The sequence below is a fragment of the Microtus pennsylvanicus genome, chromosome 2 (assembly GCF_037038515.1).
Source record: "Microtus pennsylvanicus isolate mMicPen1 chromosome 2, mMicPen1.hap1, whole genome shotgun sequence".
In the NCBI taxonomy this organism is placed as follows: Eukaryota; Metazoa; Chordata; class Mammalia; order Rodentia; family Cricetidae; genus Microtus; species Microtus pennsylvanicus.
The window spans coordinates 93,677,297-93,699,241 of NC_134580.1; positions in this window are offsets into that span (position 1 = coordinate 93,677,297).

The following is a 21,945-nucleotide window of genomic DNA, read 5'->3' on the forward strand; positions in this document are numbered from 1 at the left end:
CTAGTTTGAGACAGTAGTTACTGTGGATGCCAGGTTCTCACAGATCAGCCAGGAAAAGCCCAGAAGCTCGCCCATGGGTAATGAACACTAGGACCACCTAATTGAAAAGGGAACATTTTCTCACAGGAGGCACAGCCCAGATTCCAAGAGGAGGGGAGTGCAGCAGTCTTTCTATATGACTGAAAGAAATGAACAAGGTAAAGGAGGTTCTGCTCATTGGCTGGACCCGATGAATTGTCCTAACATCTAATTTGTGTGGGTCAGGACTCATGGGACAAAAATAAAAATAAATCATGCTTGAGTATCAAGGACACATCAGTGTAGCACAAAAAAAAAAAAAAACAAGAGAGCTGCTGTAATTATACACTGTGCCACCCCAACCGTCACTGAACTATCAGTTGCTAAACCCTGATTTTAAAGATTTGATGAGTACCGTCATTCCATTCTACAAATAAAATTTGTCACTTCAAAAATCCTACCGTGAAATTGGCAGTGATTTTGTTGCCTTCAGAGCCAGCTACTCAGGGGCCAGTAGACACACCTCCAAGACTGTCTGTCACTAAAAGAACTTTCTAGCCTCAGTCTGCCTCAGTGAAAAAAATACATGTATATGGACATCATGGACATAGATTATGTAATTTCCCTTTCAACTACATGTATCATTTCGCAAAAATGACCCATATTATTTTGGAGGAGTGCGTGATTAAGATGTAGTATGCTTGTGATGAATTATAAAATTCTTTCCAAATGCTTTTTCCCCTTTGGAATTGGTTAGAGCCACACTGCCCTCCATGGTGGTGGAGATGAAGGCAGATACAATCGCTCGCACAATCAAACTTGACCATGTTTTTTGTAAGAATGTAAGAATAACCTCAAATATAAGATCATCCTTTGTGTTTCTAATGACATTGCCCTCCAAATTATTTTACTAAGTTAAATGCAGATTAGAATTGTCAGATGCCTACAATACTTCATTGATCTAGTTACACTTCCAAGCTAGGTCTGCCTGTGCTCAATATGTTACTTGAGAAGCTTGTGGAATTCCCCTTATTTTATTATTAATTTTTTTCTTAAGACAGAGTCTCATTGTATTCCCAGGCTGGCCTCAAACTGAGAATCCCCCTGCCTCAGGCTTCCAGAATAGGAAGATAGGCATGTGCCACCATGCTAAAACCCCTCCCATGTTTAAGAGATAATTCCCATTCACAGAGACTTTGAGTCATTCATGCAATTTTTAGACGAGTTCTCTCCAGTTCTGTCAGCCTGAGCTGTTCAGAACACAGCCCAACTTCAATGCGCATATAATGCCGACACTTGTTATTTTACCCAGAGCACTTATTCACATTAAGTTGAAGCTGATTATTTTTGCTGAATGGCTATGTTTATTTAATAACATCAAAGACTTGCAATTTTAAGGTCGTGTTTCATGAAATCCTTACTAAGTCTGTGTTAAATTTCTTGGTCCCCCTTTGATTATCCGATTGATTGAGTCGGTTTCAGACTAATGTGTCTTCCACAAATAATCATTTGTGTTCAAAATAAAAGAACTGCGAAAAATCCCACGAGAAACGAAAGTCTTTCAAAGGAATTGATTATAAGGTGTGTGTGTGTGTGTGTGTGTGTGTGTGTGTGTGTGTGTGTGTGTATGAAAACCCTACCCATATTTGTGTGCATAGAGAAACATCACTAGTGTTACAGAACTTAGTTATCCTTATTGACTATATTTAGTTTCCCTTAGCTTCTAGTTATTGGGGAGGCAAAAATAGCAAGCCAGAATTTTTATCTGGAACGCGGCACGCAGCACATTCAGGTAAATAAAGAAAATAATACTCTGTTGAGCTCTAGCTTCACTTGCTAACAAGAGAAGGAGCTAATGAAAACCACAGATAATCCCCCAGCCTCGCTGCGGCCATTAGTTTCAATCTTGTCCCCCACACCTCCTTTTACCAGAACTGCTGACAGGAGAAATGTGGAACTGGGGAGACCTCCTCAGCCGGCACACTCCTCATCCACGTACTAATGAACCGGTGAATGGCCACAAGGCAGAAGTCCTGAGAAGAGAGGAGGCAAGAGAGGCAACTCCTGCAGCCCAATGATAAGCCACCAATAATGGCAGTTCAATCCTCACTCTGTCTCCTCTCCAGGGGCAGAATCCCAGCCTTCTACCTGAAAACACCAAATCATTAAAAAACATGTGGGCACACATATTGGTTCTGTTGTTTTATACTCAATTGTGATTATTTGCCCTAAAAGATTTCAAGGGAGTCTTTTATCAGGACAAACAATAAAATGCCTATGAGAAATTCACTCATATTATGTATTAATAGCATAGAGGAATTAGCTAATAGCCAAAGGCATCATGGTCCTACTAGCATTATCTATTGGTTTCTCCCAAGTGGCAAGGTTCAGTCTACACCAAGCTTGCCTCACACTCATTAGAAGGGCGCATTGTATCCAAGTCATGTCTGTTAAACATATACATCATCAACAGACAGCAACAGAGGAAAACTAAAGACTGTAACTCCCTTTGTATTAGAGTGAGTGGACAAAATTGAGCGTGACTGTGAAATTCAGTAGGCAACAGAAAATGTCCTGGCATTGAGAAAACCTGACTTTTCCTGTTTCAGAATAAACCCCGCTTCTGCAAAAACTTTTCCTGTTCAAGACTTTGCAAGGCAGATTTTGAATTGCCTCTAACAGAATATTCAAACTTTACAAACCCTTATGTGCACTTAAACATTTGCTTTGAAGGCATCAGATTGAGTATATGTAAGTATACACTCAGGATATATATATGTGTGTGTGTGTGTGTGTGTGTGTGTGTGTGTGTGTGTATGTATATAGATAGATAGATAGATAGATAGATAGATAGATAGATAGATAGACAGACAGACAGACACACACACACATATATATATCAACCCTAACCCAAAAATAAAAAGCAAAAATCCTCACTAGGGTGAGCACACAGAAAATCAAAATTGAAGCTGATTAGTCTAAAAGAAACTTATTAAGTTGTTGTTGTCCCCAAGTTGAGTGAGATGCAAAGCACAAAATGGAAGGACACACACTTTGCACTTCAGCAAGCCTTAATTTTTTTCATGATCTAGGTTTTCGTGGTGATTTGGAAGAAATGTTTTCATGTAAGATTCATCTTGATGAGAACTCCTATAACAATGGTATTTCTTGGAATAGTCCAATTAAAATCTTCACATTCAGTCAACTTGCACCACACAAACAAAATACAATATGCAAGAGGATGGTTATTGCTTTCTTCCTGGAGTCAATGACTGAATGTTCCATAGCACCGAAATTTCCTTTTCCATCCCCAAAAGAAGTCCCAGACTTCTGAATATCAACCAAGTGTGTATTAAGTCTGGGTAACAAGACAGGCAGGCTGGGAACTTCATGTCTCTTCTAAAGAAATATATTAATTATAACCCACATGCTAGCTTCTGTTATTTTAATCTTTACCCAATTGTTTTTAAGTCCAGAATCATGTGTTATACTGTTATTCCCACCTAGATATAAATGTAAAGACTCTGACCAGCTTAGTTTATCCTAACTACTATACATCCAAATGATTAAGGACTACGGTTAAAACACAAGGCTTCTTACTGCAAGTTCCCATGTGTCAAAATAATTCCATCAGTTCCTCACGTCTCTCAGCCATTAGGAAATCAGCTCGTTGCCTGATTCAAGATATCTGATCTCCAAAGATGACAGAAGCGGATTCATTGCTACCTTCTTTTTGCCATATGCCCTTGGATTCTTACATTCTAAACCAAACTCAGAGAGTTTCATGTCAAAGTAAGATGAGAAGCGTAGTGTTCTCATACATAAATTATGCCACAGTGTAAGCCAGCTCAGAGGGGAGAAGTGTTTTCCCTTGGTAGTTGTTCTGAGAAAGACCCAGGCTACCAGTTTACCACAGGTAATGGCCAGTATCACATAAGATACCATTGTATCTAAGTCACTTCCCCCATCTCATTGCACAGGGAGTAACTTAACACAAGAAGAAATCTGTAACAACTTGGTCTATCCTTGAAATCCATGGCATGAATCGCAGGCCACTGCTAATTATTCCTGTGTATCCCTCCAACCCTCGAGAGACACAAAGCTTCATGGAGCTGCCAAACACCAAGTGACAATAAGTAGCAAATTCATCAGCAGAAAATGTCCCTTACCAGAGAATTTCAATCACACACCCAGGGTTCACCCCAAGCATAGGGTGGACTTGGGGCAAAGTCTTCACCTTAGATCTCCTTTCTTTAGTAGCTTTCAGAGTCAACACAAGGCCAGGCATAATTCTGCCCGGTGATAGATTTATAAGGAAAAACAAAATATAAAAAGGAAATCTTTATGAACAACCTAAATGCTTTTGAAATTTTATTACAAGATTTTCATTTTTATCAGAGAGATAGGTATGCTACAATAAGCATGGAGTAAGTATAATTTTGAAAGATGCCTTGCCAGTCATCTTGGAATTCGAGAGTTCAAGGCTAGCCAACATGAAGCCCTTGTCTTAACAAGGAAAATCAGATAATATAGATTTAAAAAAAAAAACACTTTAAAACTTTAATTTTTTTTACCCTTTGAAGGCCTCAAACGAGGTTAGAGAGAAAAGAAAACTATCAAATGACGCTAGAAGGCAGGGACTTTTGGTCTGTCTACTCTATAAGCTGCATTAAATAGAATGTTTTGAGGGTGACGTAACAATCGGATTTTGACTCCACTTACTGGGTCAGTCTCAGACTGAAAACTGTTTTTCCTCTGGGGAGGGAGGCTCCAACATGCCTCTCTGCACAGACTTCATTGTAATCTGCTCCAAGGAGCCACGTCGTCTGGCAAAGTTTGAAGGAAACGCCTGCATCTGGCTTATTATCACTGTGCTTCCTGTAAGAGTATTAGACCTGGACCCTGAAAAGGGGGTTGGGGTTAGATGTCGGGCACTGCCCATGAATAGTGTGTTGCTCGAGTTTTTGTCCTCCTGACTCTAGCCTGCAAGGGTGTCATCTAACAAGACTCAGAGGAAGAAACAGGAATGGGGAAAAAGTTGCTTCTCACAGGCATTCAAGCCCTGCAGGGACACAGCTGAGGCACCGTGGATGGATTAGTACACCCAAGACTTCCTCTTTCGAGCAACTTAAAGAAAAAAAAAGTTAAGAGCATCAGACAAAAGCAGATCTTAAGATTTAAAAAAAGAAAGAAGGAAAGAAAGAAAGAAAAAGAAAGAGGGGGAGGGAGGGAGAAAGGGAGGGAGGGAGGGAGGGAGGGAGGGAGGGAGGGAGGGAGGGAGGGAGGGAAGAAAAGAACTGGAACCTGTTCTGTTCTTTTAATTTTAAACATCACTTGAATGATTAAAAAAAGAAGAGAAAGACACCTTGCTATCAACCCAAAAAATAATTTCCAGATGAAGAAACACATACACCTATCATTATACTTACAAAAATATAAGTTCAAACTGCCCTACAAATTGTCTATGCTCTGTTATCTGTTTCCCCCAGCAACCCTTAGTAATAGCTGACTTTTACTGTCTGCATGTTCTCGCCTTTACTGAACTTAATACAGTTGGAATTATTCAGTAGGTGCACACTCCCAGCTGGCTTCTGCCACTAGTAATACTCGGTAAAGTTCCTTCTTGTCTCTTCATGGATCTGTAGCTCATTTCTTCTTAGAGATTAAAAGTATTCCATCGCCTGGATGTACCATAGATTATTAATCTATTCACCCACTGAAGGACATCTTGGTTGTTTACAAATTTGAACAATTATGAAAAAGACTGCTGCATCCCTGTACATGTTCTGAGTTGACAGAGTTTTCTCTCATCTTTGAGCAAATACCAAAGAATGTTCTTTCTGTACAAGATGATTGAGAGTACCCTGAGTTTCCATAGATCATTGACTAGTTTGCCCATCATCAGAGAAGCTTCCTCCTACTGCAGAGGGGAGCAAGCACAGAGACCCACAGCCAGGTAGTAAGCACAGAGTGAGAGATGTTGAATTGTACAGCCCTGGAAGGGATGTCTCCATTCATCTCTCCCCTCAGAGCCTAGGGAACCCCGGAGAAAAAAGCAGCTGAGTGTCTTTTGTGTATGTATTTCTACTTTCAGTTTAGTTTTTTAATGGAATTCCTGCGTGTGTGAACCAAAGGGTCTCTGGTTGTTGTGCCTTCTCTTGGCCTCTTTTCCTTCTGTATGTTTGGTCCTGTTCCAACGTGCTAGTTTTTATATTGTATCATATCTTATCACATCATCTATATTAATTTATTATCCCTAGAAGCCTGTTTGCTTTCCCATGAAAGAAGGGAAGGGTATCTGGGAGGGGTCAAGGAGGAGAGGGACTGGGAAGAGTAGAGGGAGAGAAAATTGTAGTCAAGATATAGTGTGAGAAAAAAATCTATTTTCAATAAAAGGGGGAAAATCTACTAAATCAGTAAAAGCACTCAGAAGCTTGTGAATGGCTGTAGCACTTTGAAACTATGGGGGAACAGTGTTACTTTGAAGGCAGAAATACCTTTGAGTGGCAATTGTAACTCATATTGCTAAATGAGCCGAATCTTAAACTATCTAGATCCTGATTTCTTGCTTATCAGAAAATAAATTTCCATTGTTTCTGTGATTTGGGAAAACAATACGCTAAGTTTTACATGAAACTGCTAAATTGTCTTCCAAAGTGGCCATGCCATTGCCCACTCTCTCACTGTAAGTGGGAAAGAGTTCCTATTATCCCACATCCTCATTAGCACTAAGGGGTGTTACAGAATGAGATTCTGGCCACAGCGTGGGTTACAGGCATCTCAATCTTGTTTGAAGCATCATATGGCCTACCTTTCCACACACTCATTAGCCATTAACACATCTTTGGTGATGTTTATTTTAAGAACTTTGGCTCATTCTTTAAACTGACTTTTATTTGTTAGTTGTTGTGTTGAATGAATTTTAAGTGTGCAACTTGCATGAGTCTTTCATCGACCATCCTCGGAAAATATTGTCTGGTTTTCTTCTAACAGGCCTATATTAGCTTCTGTTCTCATCAGTCTGACCCAATTCCTCACAAGCAGCCATTAGGAGAGGTTGCGTGTTTCTTTCAGCTCACACCACAGCGGTGGGGAGGCATGGCTTTGGGATGGACACACATGTACACTTGGTCACATACTTCTAGTCCGGAAGCAGAAAGAGGACAGGAAATAAGGTCAGGCTATAAAATGGCAAAACCCAACCTCAGGGGAATGCTTCCTGAAGCAGTGACCTCCTCCCTGACAGGCTTCTACCACCTGGGGACCTGGGCATTCAAAGGCCTGAGACTCCAGGGAGCACCTTCTACTTTAAACCACAACAGGATGTTATGCGCATTATTTGTACAGACTTATTTCATCTGAGGGTGTGCTAATGTGACATGTGTTGTACGTTTCAAAGGAATTTATTTATTTGTTGTTTTTATGTGTGTATGCCTGCATGAGTTTATGTGCACCAGACATGTTCCAGAGACTACGGAGGCCATGAGGATGATAATCTTTGAATCCAGGTCCCATGCAAGAGCAGCAAGTACTCTTAATGGCCAAACAATAGCTCCAACCTCTGCACTGTGTTTTTAGTTACATGTATTACTTTTTTTTCTGTAAACTAACCCTTGGATCCTATAAGTTTTGTTATAATTACTTACTATTTCAGGTTATTATTTAATCAAAATTTTAGGCTTTGCTAAACATAAACTACTCATCTTTTGTATATGACAGTTTCTCTTTCTTCCTTTTCAAACTGTATTTCTGTGTGCTGTTTTCATTTTTCCCAGACAGCCATTGGAACTCAGTATGCAAAACAGGATGACCTCAGAGCCATGCAATAACCAGGCCTCAGCCTCCCAAGTGCTGCAAATTTAGGCACTAGGATACTTGTTCTGCTCCTGGTGACCACACAATAGCTGGAATTCAAGGGACTGTGTTGTAAAAGAAGGGTCTATCCACCCTCCTTAAAACTCACCCTAGTAGAAGAATCTAGCTTCTTAGCACGAAACACTATTTTAGCTCTTGAGATACTTGTGATGTTTCTTATCACGCTGCTAGTTCTTTTCTCAGTTTGCAGACAGTTTTTTAATGTATGCATTGAGCCTTTTTTTTTCCCCAAAATTTTCCTACATTGTATTAAATTAATGTGTCTTGTTAAGAAAATACGTTTTGTTTTGTTTTGTTTTTTTCTCAGCTTTGAGATAGTCCTAGAAGAAAGACAGGAATGTCTGGCAAGTGCCTTTTGGCTGTATCTCAACATGACAGACATAATCTTCAGGACATAAGCAAGTATAGGAGAGAGAATGCACATGGCAAGGCAGGAAGTCAGAACCTGTGGTCCTGGCAAAACTGCTGTAATTCATCTGAAATCATACACTCAATTCCCTAGTGACTTCCCACTAGACCCCACCTCTAAAATGTCCTATTACCTCTTAATTTCACACTAGGAAAAAAAAACATCCAACACAAGAATGTATCCAACCATAACATGGCCTATTCATATGAAAGTCTGATTATTCATATAAGTACAAAAAGTAATTTTAACCTGTTTAACAGTCCTAACACACATGTGACAAACCCATTTGGTCATAACATAAAATCTTTAGATAATATTAGACTCAGTTTGCTAGTATATTGCTCTAATTCTTAGTATTTATATTAAGAAGAGATCTGTGTGTTTTTAATCTAATATCTTTTTATTTCTTTGGATGCTAGTGCGATTTTCATGTCATAGAGTGAGTTTGGAAGTAATCTCCTTTGAATGGATTGTGTGATAGAGGTTATAGAAATTAGTACAAATATTTTCTCAAATGGTTGATGAATTTACCAATAATTCTATCAGGGCCTGGTGCTTTTTGTTCCAGAAAAAATATCAGTAAATATTTATTATATTTATTTTTCTTTTTGTTTTTTGGTAGGTGGAGTCTCACTGTAGCCCGGCGTGAACTGTAATTTACTCTGTCACACAAGGGTAGTCTCTAAGTAATACCAGATTTCCTATCTCAACCTCTTAAGTAAAGGAATTACCAGCACAAACTACTGTATCTGAATATGATTGTTTATACTTTTTTAATTCATATATGCTAGTTCTAATTGTTTATTTCTTGTGAAAATGTTTGTAGATTGTGACTTCTGTGCAATCGGTCCTTTTTATCTACATCATCATTTGCAAGCATAGAGCTGCTCATAATATTCCTTTATTATGCTTTTAATGATTTGTAGTCTTGGCTACTCTTTCACTTCAGATATTAGTTACCAAAATGGTTTCTCTCTCTCATTAATTTAACTATCATTTTTCTCAATTCCTTCAAAGAACTTTTGTTTTGTGGATTTCTACCTTGAGAAAAATCAGTAATTTGTATTGTCAATTTCTGCTCTAATTTCTATACTTCTATTTAGTTAGAATTAAGTTTGGTTTTCCTTTTCTAGCTTCATAAGATAGAAGCTTAAATTACATTTTTAACTAATTCTTTTTTACTATTATTGTATGCATCCCAAGGGAACTATGGGGAAGTATAACCTGACCCAAACAAGAACAACAGTTTCTGGCAACAGCCAGTTCTTTCCCCCAGCACCATAAAGGGAAAGACATAGGAAGACAGAAAGATTGAAGCAGATTTTTTTTCATGCCAGTACAGTACTACAGAAATATCCATGTTCCCAAAAGCACCTGCAGAAAAAAGCTGAATGGAAGTCCAATATCCCAGCATCCTTACCATAATGCCAGCTCCTGGCAGGATGACATCAGGATAGACCAAACAGTTTTCCATCCCTTCTGAGTAGCGATGCAATACTCCAGTGGCTATCACATGGAAATCCAGACTCCTCCCCACACCCGGTTCACCAGTAGAGAAGTGCCTGCCCATCACTCTCCCAGTTAGCTGGGTGGGGCAGAGTCAGAGAAGGCCTCCTCTAGATTGAGGACTCTTAGCACTGTGTCTGCTGTGGCGAGGCCATCTGTGCGGGGGATCAGCAGAAGAGTAGGAATTGTCTATCTCTTCCCCACCCGCAACCTTCCCCTGCCCCACTTGAGTATCAACAAATGCTGAGTGGAAAACTGAGAAGAAATACCCAAATCTACAATTACAGTTAGAAATGTCCCTCATCCTTCACTCAACTAGTCATAAAACAGGTAGGTTTTTAAATGATATCCATGGAACTCAAATAGCAGCAGCCAACAAGATATAATTAAGTTCTATGTTAAACTAGACCTGAGAGAGGAATCCCTTTCAACTACATCTAAGATATGCTATAGGTTGAGATCTAAAATAAAAATTCAATCATTTTTTTTTGAAATTCAATAAATTCCAAAGAAATAAAATGATATATTTTGCCTCAACTTACCCAATTTATATTTTATTCAAGGACTCTTACATAGTATTCTCTAAAACATTAGAGGCAAGGCAAGTGAGCTGCAAATGGCCATTCTTTTCTCTAAACATGGCCAAGCTCGGGTACTTAAGACCTGGTAAAATCTACAGACAAAAAAGAAGTCGTGACAGAAATTCTTAGACTCTGTCTTTCAATGAGTGAAAGCAGGGACCATTTTGTGGCTGAAGACAAAGCTGAAATTGCCCCTCCATCCTGAGTTCAGGTGTGTGGACCCTGCTGGAGAATGACAACAGTGTGCCAAGGAGACTCTTGGTAGGCACACAAACCCAAAGTTGGAACAAAACGACTGAGCTTTTTGTAGAGCCTGTGTTGAAATCTTTTGAAGACTCTACTGAACAGAACTTAACTCTATGCACAACTGAGCCTAAAGCTAGCTCCATAAACTATTCCATCTCAAACTCCACTCTGGTATTATGATGTAGCCAGGCATGCTGGTGAGACCACCACTCAAGAGGATCAAGCAGGATGATCATAATTTTGAGCCTAGCTTTTGTTATTGGAAAGACTCTGTCACAAACGTAGACAAAATAAAATTTTTTTTTAAAAAAAAAGGAAAAAGAAAAAAATGGTTGGATATATGGTGTCCCTCTATCAGCAATTGAAAGGAAAACTGATTGATTAGTAAGAATACAGAAAATCTGAACAAGAATATCAAAATGTGTCCTGACTAACTTTTTTAATAGAACATAGTATACAACAGCAGAAAGGCTTCCATTCTTGCCAGCACAGGTCATCAGCTAAACCATTAAATACAATGCATCAAAAATAATCAAAATGATAGAATGTGTTCTGCAGAGCAGCATTGTTTGGATTCAATAACACAATCAGAAAATCTCTGAATATTCCAAAATGAAACTGACTTCTAAATGACTCAAGGGTGAGAGAGGACATCACAAAGGAAACAGGAAGCCTATTCAATCTTATCAGCCCTTATATCTGAGTGGGAAGGAGATCACTGGATCATTTCAGAGAGCAGATTTTAATGAGTGGAACATAAAGGAAGGCTCAAGAGACCTGACCCTCCTACAACTAAGACAAAAATTACTGAGCAGTTAACATGACTCAATCGTGTTACTGGCTTGAAACTTCAAAAAAATAGAAAATTATTTGGAAATCCGTCTCAACAGCGAAAATAGAAATAACAACCCATGCCGCATCTTTGTGCAATTTGAGTATAGTGCCTGCAAAGCATCCACCAAGCACAGGGTTTGACCCATCCCATAAATGCTCAGCAAGAGCTGGGAGGATGAGACTGTACCTTAGAGATACCAGAAACAAACTGTGTGACTTTGCCTAGTGCCAACCCAATGAATAAAAAAGAATATATTATTTACATGAAGGGCTTTTGAGTCTATACCGACCTAGACCATAAGAAACACTTTTAAAGAATAGCTAAAGGAATTTTTTCAATAAACAAATAGCCTTTGGCAGGAGATAGGAGTCAAAAAAGAAAAAAAAAAGAAGTTTGTGTTCATATTCTTGCGCCTGATCTGTGTGTTCAGCAGCTCAAACAAATAGCATTTCAAAATCGTTGCTATTTACAGCCATAGCCTAAAGCACAAAGATCAGACTTAGCGTCTGATTAAACTAAGTTTTATAAAGAATGACAAAATAATTGGTAAAAACATTTCAACTTGGGTATGTAAAACAGAAAAAACAAAGTAGCAAATGCTCAAAGCACAATGGATTGGGAGAACAACACCGTCTCTTCTCGTTGGCATTTCTCTAGGATTCATATCTTGGCTGAGTGACAAAAACCTGTCCATCAGCTACAAGCCTGAGCCTATCAGCCTTACAAATCAGAGTTAATAAAAGTCAATCAGAGATGGTTTAACTTGCTTGCTACTGCCTGAAGCAGGATCCAGTCTCCCTGTCTGTCACCCACTCCAAAAACACTTCTCTCGGGCTGCCTATAAATTCTTGAAAATTTACTCATTTATATTTTGGTAGAGAGGAAAAGGTCATCTCTATAAATATATGTCTGGCCAGCACAGGTGTGTATATGAAACCCCTACAGGTAAATGCATAATTAGGAACGTCATCTCTTTCGCTTAGAGACCCATACGAAAAAGCATCTTTTGGAAACCACTACGAACTAGAAGACCAACGCTTTAGAATCTTGCTCTATATATACATGTCTCTAAGTAAAAAGGGCACTGACCTCCACTTGTATGCTAGCTTGTGATATTTTAAATAAATTAGATGGGTGGAGATGTATCCACTGCCCAAATCCATTTGATAATGCCCACCAAGATTAAGATGCTGGTTTTAAAATTGCAAACCACTAGAGCAATTGTTGATTCTATCCAACCTAAATCTTTGACTACTATAACAACAGCAGTAGAACTTTCTGCCTCAGCCCAGAGTTTCCTGCAACTAGGCAAATGTCTACTAAATGGCCTGAAGGGTCTCTCAGAAATACTCTGGGGAAAGCACAAGCCTGGAAGAGGCTACTTCAACAACTATGCATCAGAAACCAACTCTCTCCCAACCACAAGTTCCTCTGTTGGGGCATCAAAAACAAATTTAGAGATCATGAAAGAAAAAAAAAGCCTGATTCATTTTCTCATTCATTTATTCAGCAAACAATAAATAAAAATGATGCATCTTCTAAATCTGTGATTATAACAGCAATAGTATGAAAGCCATACAGATTGTTTCAGATTTTATTAGATGTCTATTAATTTAAATTTAAATATGTATAAAATATAAGGTTAGTCATATCTTATAATGTAAAAAGGAAACGGTATAATTAATTTTATATAGTATTTAGTTCAATCTATTATGCCCAAATATTATCTCATTGAGTAACCAGAATAAATGTCTCTTAAAGGCAAATCCTATTTTACAGTTCATATCAGTCATTTTTGAAATCCTCATAACCTTATGTGGCTAGTGGCTCTCATATTGAGCAGTAAGGTAGGTTCTACAGACAAAGGTACAAGAACAAAACAAATACCTGTACTGGTGGATTTGACTGTTGTAGGAAAGACAGGAAATGGGAGAATAAAAACGAAAAGTCAGGTTGTTACCCAATAGACCAAAAGTGATCTGGTTCCAGCAGTCTCTCTCACATCATCACCACCATTACCATCAACACCACCATCATCAATGTCATCAGCATCCCCACCACCCTCATCCCCACCACCACCATCACCACCACCACCAGCAGCCCCGTGATTCTCAATGCTCCTTGTCCTCTCTGGACTCCTAACCTGCTCTTCACTGACTAAATCTTCCACACCCATGGAGATTTCCATTCACGCAGAACATTCTTCCCATATAATATAAGACATTAAAATACACCAAAACTTTAGAGAATGTATGGTATAGATGTATGTATAGCTATAGATAGGTAGGGATACACACATATAGAACTCACATGCACATTGCACGCCTTTCTCAATGAAGTACAACAAATTAATCATATGTCCAAATACTATATACATTTTACGAAAAATTATATACATAATATGAATATTGAATGTATTCAATCAATATTCCCAGTGTGTGTGTGCGTGCGTGCGGGTGTGTTTCAACTTTAGGCTTTTATATTCGGTTATCTTTACCTCAGGGTTCATTCCAAAAAAGAATTTCTAGGTCCCAAACTACAGGTGCTTTGAGGCTTCGGGGACAGATGTGTAACCCTCTCTCCAATCAAGTTTTCTAGTTTATCTCTGATAATGTTATCCCACTGCAAGTGGGAGCTGCAGCCTCTGGACTGGATCTCCCATAATTCTTTATGTGGGACACAGTCGAGATTTCATTATCTTTAGCTGTTTAGCAGAGAATTTTGGTGTTTCTGTGATATTTAAGTTTTTCATTTATTTGCTTCTTTGTAGAGATATGCATTTTTCATGTTTTTTGAAAAATGTGTCCCTTTCGTGTATCTTCATCCCCGTGGGGTTTTTTTTTTTTTCCACTCGCATGTCTCTCGGTGGCAGCAATAACGATGTGGAGAGGTAAGTTGGCACGTCATTTACTGTTTATGGTTTTGAGGAAATTTCTGTCTATCCTCTGCCTATGCTGTAAGTCCATCCATCTTTTTTTTTTTTAACTATGATTTCTACTTTTATTGTCATGCTTTGGGAGTCCCTTCCTCGAACTCTGTAAATGAGTCTCCCCCTGGTCTTCGCAGCTTCCCTGGCAGAAAAGCCCCTGGCCATTGCCTTTCCCACACCACTCACTCCCAGCAGAGTGCAGAGGAGATACTTGTCTGAAGGTCTTATTCTCCTCTGGCTTCAGCGCTCTTTTCCTCGGTCCCCTAAATCCCATGGCATCTTCTAGCAGGCTAAACTCCTCTGTGTCACTTCCGGATCCGGACCCCCAGAGTGTTATGACTCCCAGCGTCCCTGCGTCACTTCAGGCTTGCGAAGACAGTCGGGAAAGGTTCCCAAGAGTAATAAAGATGGAGAGAAGAGAAGCAAATTGATAACCAGGTATCTTACTATGAGTTCTGGTTCTCCTCTGTGAACCTACCGCTTCTTACAAGCTGAGTGGTGACACGGGGACCCTCGGGCTAAAATTTCTCATGGCAGCTGTGATACAAATCTTTCCATTGACTCTTGAAAGAAACATATTCGAAAGTACAGTAAGAAAACTACTTCGTCTGACGCAAGTTATGAGTTTTCGGCATAAGTAAGACTTAGGGGAGAAAGGAAGGTTTACCCTTCTGCCATGGATTATATGGTGAGTAAGAAAACTTCTCAGTTACTCAGAAAATATTTACAAGGGAGGAAAAAAAAATTAAACCTTATTAATTCTATATATGGCAATCTTTAAGCAAGAAATCCTTCTAATTTAGAAATATCACAACTAGGAGAGTTGGATTTTTTTATACCTGAATGAGAAATAACAAAATTCACCAGGCTGAGACTTATTGGGAAAATATTAAGCTTTTCTTTGTGCTGTACCCAGTGAATAATGAACCGCTCCACGGGACATGAACTTATTTGGGGCTTGAATTTATTAGAACATTTTCTGTGGGTGGGATCCCAGGCCAGAATTTATCTATTAGTTACTGAATATAAACGTTGGCTTTCTTTGTTGGGTATGGGAACTGCCACCTCTGCTAAATACAGAACAGATTTTCCAGTTCGTTTTGCAGAAATGGCTTCCATGGGATTTGATAGCACAAGAATCATTCATTAATGTAATTGTCTTCTCCTGAGAAATTATGCTTAATGCTAGCAATGTGAAGAGACTGTCCTGTCAAATGTGAATTGCTGAAAAGGAGAGTTTCCTGAAATTCCAGCTGCTTGATATCTTAATACACAATTTTTATAAATTCTAGAAATTGATAGGGAACCATTCAACAACAAATGTAATTAACTTGGGACTTTATTTACCACTGAATTCCATTCACTGCTTAAATACAATAATAAATAAGAATGAGAAAATGTCATGAGAAATGACCATCTCGGAAATAATGACTATTATTGAGTGCTCACTGAAAGATTTAAGAAATCCAGTCCTAATTAATATTTTCCCTGTTCTATAAGATAAGAATATCTTGCTATAGGAGAAAGAAAAGGAAGTTAGTAAACTTGAATTACATTATAAAAACCTAAGAGACTGATTTCCACGCTGATGCTTATATTTTGATTTACTCTTTAGTTTTCTTGTTTGTTTTTGAAGTTGTGGGTCTCAAAGGGAAGTTAAAGTAGAATTTTCTCACTTTTTGTGTATCTTTTATGGGTGAAAATGTGCATTTTCCTAATTTTACTGAAAATCTTGGATAAGGCTTAGATGTTTTCACTCCGAAAACAGCAGACTGGCCACCTATTATCTTATAAGTGTCCTTTGTCTGTGGTGTCCCGGATTCCATATTTGCTACTTGCAGGATTTTCCCTAATCTTCTGCTTTTTCTGAGGTGATTCCGTGCTATATTTTCACATCTGGGAAATAGTTCCAAATCAAGGAAAGAACATTTTTTGTTGCTACAGAAAATGGGAAGAAGGTATTGGGGTCATGTGCTCCTTAAAACACTTTCACGGATGGAGAACACAGTGTGTCCCAGGATGGTTCCACCCAGGATGGTTCCACCCAGAATGCTTCCACCCAGGATGGTTCCACCCAGGATGGTTCCACTAACCTTGGCATTTCTATTCCTTCTCCTCCTGTGAGAAACAGACTACACAGTCTAAAAGTACCTCTCTTCCCTGAAAGTTATTTTACTTATCAATTGATTGACTAATGGGAAACCATACTTCCAAGTTGCATGCCTTATATCTCAGGCTTTTAAACACCCTGCACCTCGGTGTATCTTTCAAAGCTGCCATCACCTGGTCATAAACAAATGTCATAATTCTGTCTGGAAATGTCCTCAGAATGAAGTCAAATTTAAACACAAGGCCTACCAAAGCAATGCTATTCCATGGCTGGAGGTCAAGCTCAGAGGACTGACGTAAACACACGGCAGGGGTAGGGGGCTAAATGCTCTTAAGGAAGAATACGCTCATTTCATGGAGGCCATGTGGCTGTTTGATTTTACTGTCTTCATCCTACTCCACCGTGCTTCTAAGGAGTAGCTAAGAACAGCAGTGAGGGCCGTAATACATCATTCTGGCTCACATTGATTTAGTGCTGAGGTAAATGTCCTACACAGGTTTCCGAAGCGTTCCTCACTCTAATCCTTGCAGATGAGACAGAATTCAATCTAAGGCGCTGTTATTAGGAAGACATAGATCCAGAATTCAATCCAAAATCCTATGACTTCAGGGCACTCCTCTAGAAAGGACAAAAGCAGAAAGCAGTTTGTCAGTTATTATCCTACCTACGGGTGTCCACAGGAAAAGCAGCAAAGGTAATACCTTGACTTCGTTGTAGAAAAAAAAAACTTTCCCATTAATTTTAAAACACAAATCACTATTCAAAAATCTCTTAGACGATACAGTAAGGAGAAGAAAATAAACACGAGAAAGATATGTACTTTAGCTTTCCATTGCTGAGAAAGAAACAATTGAGAACATCAACTTACAGGGAAGAACGATGTGTTTGTTTTGAGGGATACTTTCCGAGGATTCAGTCTCTGCTTAGCAGGCTGTGTTGCTTTTGAGTCTGTGACTGAACTTCATATCATGGTGGGGAAAGCAATGCGGAACACAGCTGCCCACCTCTGGCAGACCAAAAGCAAGAGGGAAAGATGGAAAAACAAATGGGGTATCAGTATTGCCTTCAAGAACATGTACCCCATGACTTCCCACCTGGCCCCTCTTCCTGAGGGTTCTACTAATTCCCATCAGCACCAAATGCTGTCAAATAACCCATGATCACATGATCTTTAGAGGCACTTAATATTCAAACAACGACAGGTAATAGCTCCTCAGCTGTGACATCTATCATGTCAGCGTCTATGCTACTACCTCCTTTTCGTTAGCGTCTGAACCATCTCCACAGTCCTTGTAGTAGGTACTGAGTTATTGTCTCCATTATATATGTGGAGAAGCTGAGGCTTGAAAACATTTCTGAGACCTGTTACACTTCAATATTTAATACAAAATTTCTGCCAGTTGGCTCTCACATTGCCTCTGTGAAAAAACTAAAAGGCATAATTATTTAAGCTCTAACTTCCTCCAGCAATCTCTGTCTTTACCCATCGATATCATAAAATGAGATGGTTTTAGCAACTTGTTTCCATGGTAACACATTCAAGGAAAGGAGATTTCCCAACAGTCCCTATCTCCCAGTGCTTGTCAGTGGCAAAGAAACAAAAAGGCTGACCTTGTGGGTGATGTAGTCCCATAACATAGGGTATAAGAGAAGCAATCATGGGAGGGATGAGGCTTGGACAACAGAACAATCCAGCAATCACTTTCTCTACTGATTGAAAATGGGTTCCAGCAAGACACATTTTATGTGGTGCCTGAAACTTACCTAAAAGCAGTGAAAATGATGTGGGGGAAAAGAGCCTCCTGTGTAGAAATGAAGAGAGCGTGAGAATAATAATGAATGACGATAACAGTGTTCCCACTGTGTGTTCCACTGTGACTAGATACCGTCTAAGTGTGGGATGCATCCTCCCATAAGGCCCTGCTTCTTGCTTACTCATAATCCTGAGTCAGCCTGGCTTGGGGAGGGAATGGTTCTGAACACTGCCTGCCTCTCCCACAGAATCCGTGCCACCTTCTCAAAGAAGACAAGCATTTTAAACTTGGATTAATCATTGTTGGTGAAATCATTTCCTAAGAACATTTTCGTCTCTTCCGATGTCTGTGTTCCAACTGACTTCATTTTTCCTATTGCAGCTTCTCTGATACAGGGCTCCACGTCAACCTGGAGCACAGGAGCATAATGACATAAGACTATTCTGACTTACGGGTTGCATTAGCGCTACTTGATTTTAATGAATCAAGAGACTTTTAAGATTTAAAAAAAATAGTTGTGTTGCTTTTGTGCAAGGTTAAAGTAGATTAAGACTGGAGCCTTATATTTATTAAAAGCACTTTATGAAAATATGGCTTGAGGTCTAAAGTATCTGGATAATTCTCCTTATTTCCTTTTCTGCTCACCGAGATGATTTGGTCATACATTATAAACCCCAGCCCAGCCCTCGATATTTTGACTTGAGCCAGCTCTCCAAAGTCAGGGTGAAAGAAAGCAGAGATAAGTATCTGGGCAGCTCTACCCTTCACCTCGCCTGCAATTTTCTGCCTCCTTTTCAGTGTGGAGAATGAGCATGTGGAGCGAGAGGGGTACTGAACAGGTCTGATATCTATAAGAAAATCGTTCTCAGTCGCACCAGCATGGGATGCCTGGGAAAGCAGTGAGTCTGATGGAGATAGAAGTTGGCTATTTGGCAATACCTAGCAAAGACAAAACTACACATGATCTATGACTCAGAAGTCCTTTCGCAATTGACTTGATTTATTTACATGTATGTGCCCCGGGGTTACCATTTATACATAGAAATGAAAAGACATGGCTATCATTCAAATGTAACCATTCAACGAAATACTATACAACCACAACTTAGTTCTATTTGCACTGTTATCGGCCACTTAGCATATAATATAATGGAACAAGCAAAATGACAAAGGACTGATCTTCAAAATGTTTTAAAGCTGAGCATGCTCAGTACATGTGCCTGTAATCTCCAGCTGGTTGGCAGAGGGAACAGAGTTGAAGGTGACGAGCCTGGGCTATGTGAGATCTTGTCTCAAAATATACCCTATCCCCCCAAAACTTAAAGTATAAACATTTATAAAATAGTATTGTTGTATATAGTTGTGAAATATATGCAGCAAAAGTAAGGTATAAAGATAAAATATTTATGTGCATGAATTCATGAGATTCATTCCATTTGCAGAGAAGGAGAATGGGAAAGAACAGGGAAGGGTTGCCGAGGCATCCTCTGCAGCATCTATAAAATTTATTTCTTTAAAACACACACACACATCTGAAGTACTATGTTCAGATTTGATAAAGTTGTGTTATGGGTCCATGGATTTTTATTATATTATTCTCTATACTTGTCTGCATGTTTGAAATATTTCATTATAAAATATATATTTTTAAATCATCCAAGTAAGAGAGTATTTCTCAGAGGAATCACCAAAGCAAGGAAAATAAAACACCCCGTTCAACTTCTTTCCCTCTAAGAACCATGAATCGTGGCGCAAAGAGTATTTTGTATTTATGAGAGGGATCCTTTGAAAGGATGCCTCACACTTATAAGTGTGCAATCTTGCAAATACCAGTGCTCATCCATCCTGGATTCCAGACAAGGGCATCCCACTTTGGATTTGGCACAGGCTTGTGGTCCCTAACGTATGTAGGTTTTCTCTGCTTAACATTGTATTGCTTAACAGGAATAATTCAAGAATTCAGAGACAGGATCACCCAGTTAGCTCTGGGTACTGCTCCACTCTTAGGACCCACCGAAGGTAACTGTGGAAATGATTGATGGAAGGCGCGAACCCTCAGCATTGCTGCATTGTTTATCGTCCTTGTAAGACCACGGCCATCAGAACACATGTGTGCACTTTTCCCTTAAAAGTCTTTGGAGGGGTGGTTGTGTGAAACAATGATCTGTTGAATTTAATTCACAGATCAAAGAGGAAGGAAATTAACCAACACAGTAAATTGATTATTTCATGGGTGACATAACCAAGGCAATGATTTATCTTAATAAAGAGCAACTTCCCTCTAGTCCTTAACTGAATTCCAGCCAATGCAATAATACTCGGCTGTTAATGACTTTGATGTTGATGTGGAAAAGTGAATGACTGCATAATCACTGAAATGGGACCTCATCACAGTTGGAAACGTTTAAGCCAAATCATTTTGGACTGTGAAAAGAGCCCTGAGTGGTGGATATTGGCTGGGTACCAGATCTTCAGTCTTAACTAAACAGGGCCTGAAAACTTTATCATATCGCAATGGCTCTGGCTGGACTCGGACTCTGACAGCTCTCGGGGACTGGAGTAGAATGCATAAGTCTGTAGCTTCATGGATGAAAAAAAAAGAATTCCAGGGCTTAGAGCACTGATAATAAATACATGTCTCTCAGCATTGAGCTGGGATGGATGTAATTAGTTACATCCATCTTTGGGAGGGGGAATACAAGAAAGGAAACAGAAGTCAACTTAAGAAAAAAAATTGAACCAAAAGCTTATTTTTATACCCACGTTACTAAATATGGCTAAGGGCTTGCAAGACAGCATTAGTCATAGATAGCGGCCTCCACCTCCTCCCCTCGTCCACCCCCATCACTAAACAACAAAATGAACTAAAGTTAGCCCTTCTCTCAAGTCAGCACACTTGATTCTTATTGTTTGAGTTACAGTTGAGGAGGCTGTGAGGCAAGGGTGTAACCTTAGGAACAGAGAGGACTCCCTGGTGCCCGGATTTTTTTACTTCCTAGTAGGAGAAGAAAAACAGTGCTGGTCTCAGCCCAGTCTCCGGTGGTCAACCCAATAGATTTCCTCCTGTTCTCAAATCTAATCAGATCCTAGATAACATCAGCTTCCGAGAGTTAAGTTATTGCATCCGTGTATTATAAAGTAAGTCTTCAGCAAGCCTCTCCTCCATGGCCCATTCTCTCCCCATCCCCTAGCTTCCAGCATGCCTCCCTCCACCCCGCCACTGTCCCCAGATGCCCCTAAGCAGAAGTTCCAGGGAGCTTTCAAGAAAGTCTTGTCCAAGCTTTGAAGCCACAGTCTGGTGACCCAGACCTACTGGGAAGACAGCTGTAGGCATTTAAATGCCACAAAGCCCCCAGGCTTCAGAGATTCGACATGCCGGATCGTGAGTATTAAAATACAGAATGAAAAAATTCTTTGTTTGGGGCAAAGAATCGTTCAACTCTTCATCCCGGCCCGTAGCTGGGATGTCTCCAAGCTCAACACTGAAAATACAGGTGGCTGGGGCAGGGAGTCATCTGTGTGATGCCTGTGGCCTTGCCGGGAACAACCCCTTTGTCTTCTAATCTGAGCCTTCATCACTAACTCCCAAGGAACCCTTCCCTCACGAGGTACCCAGCGTGATATATCAGGCAACTTTGCTCAGCATATGAATGACCCTAGACGCTTTCATTTCTATCAGCCA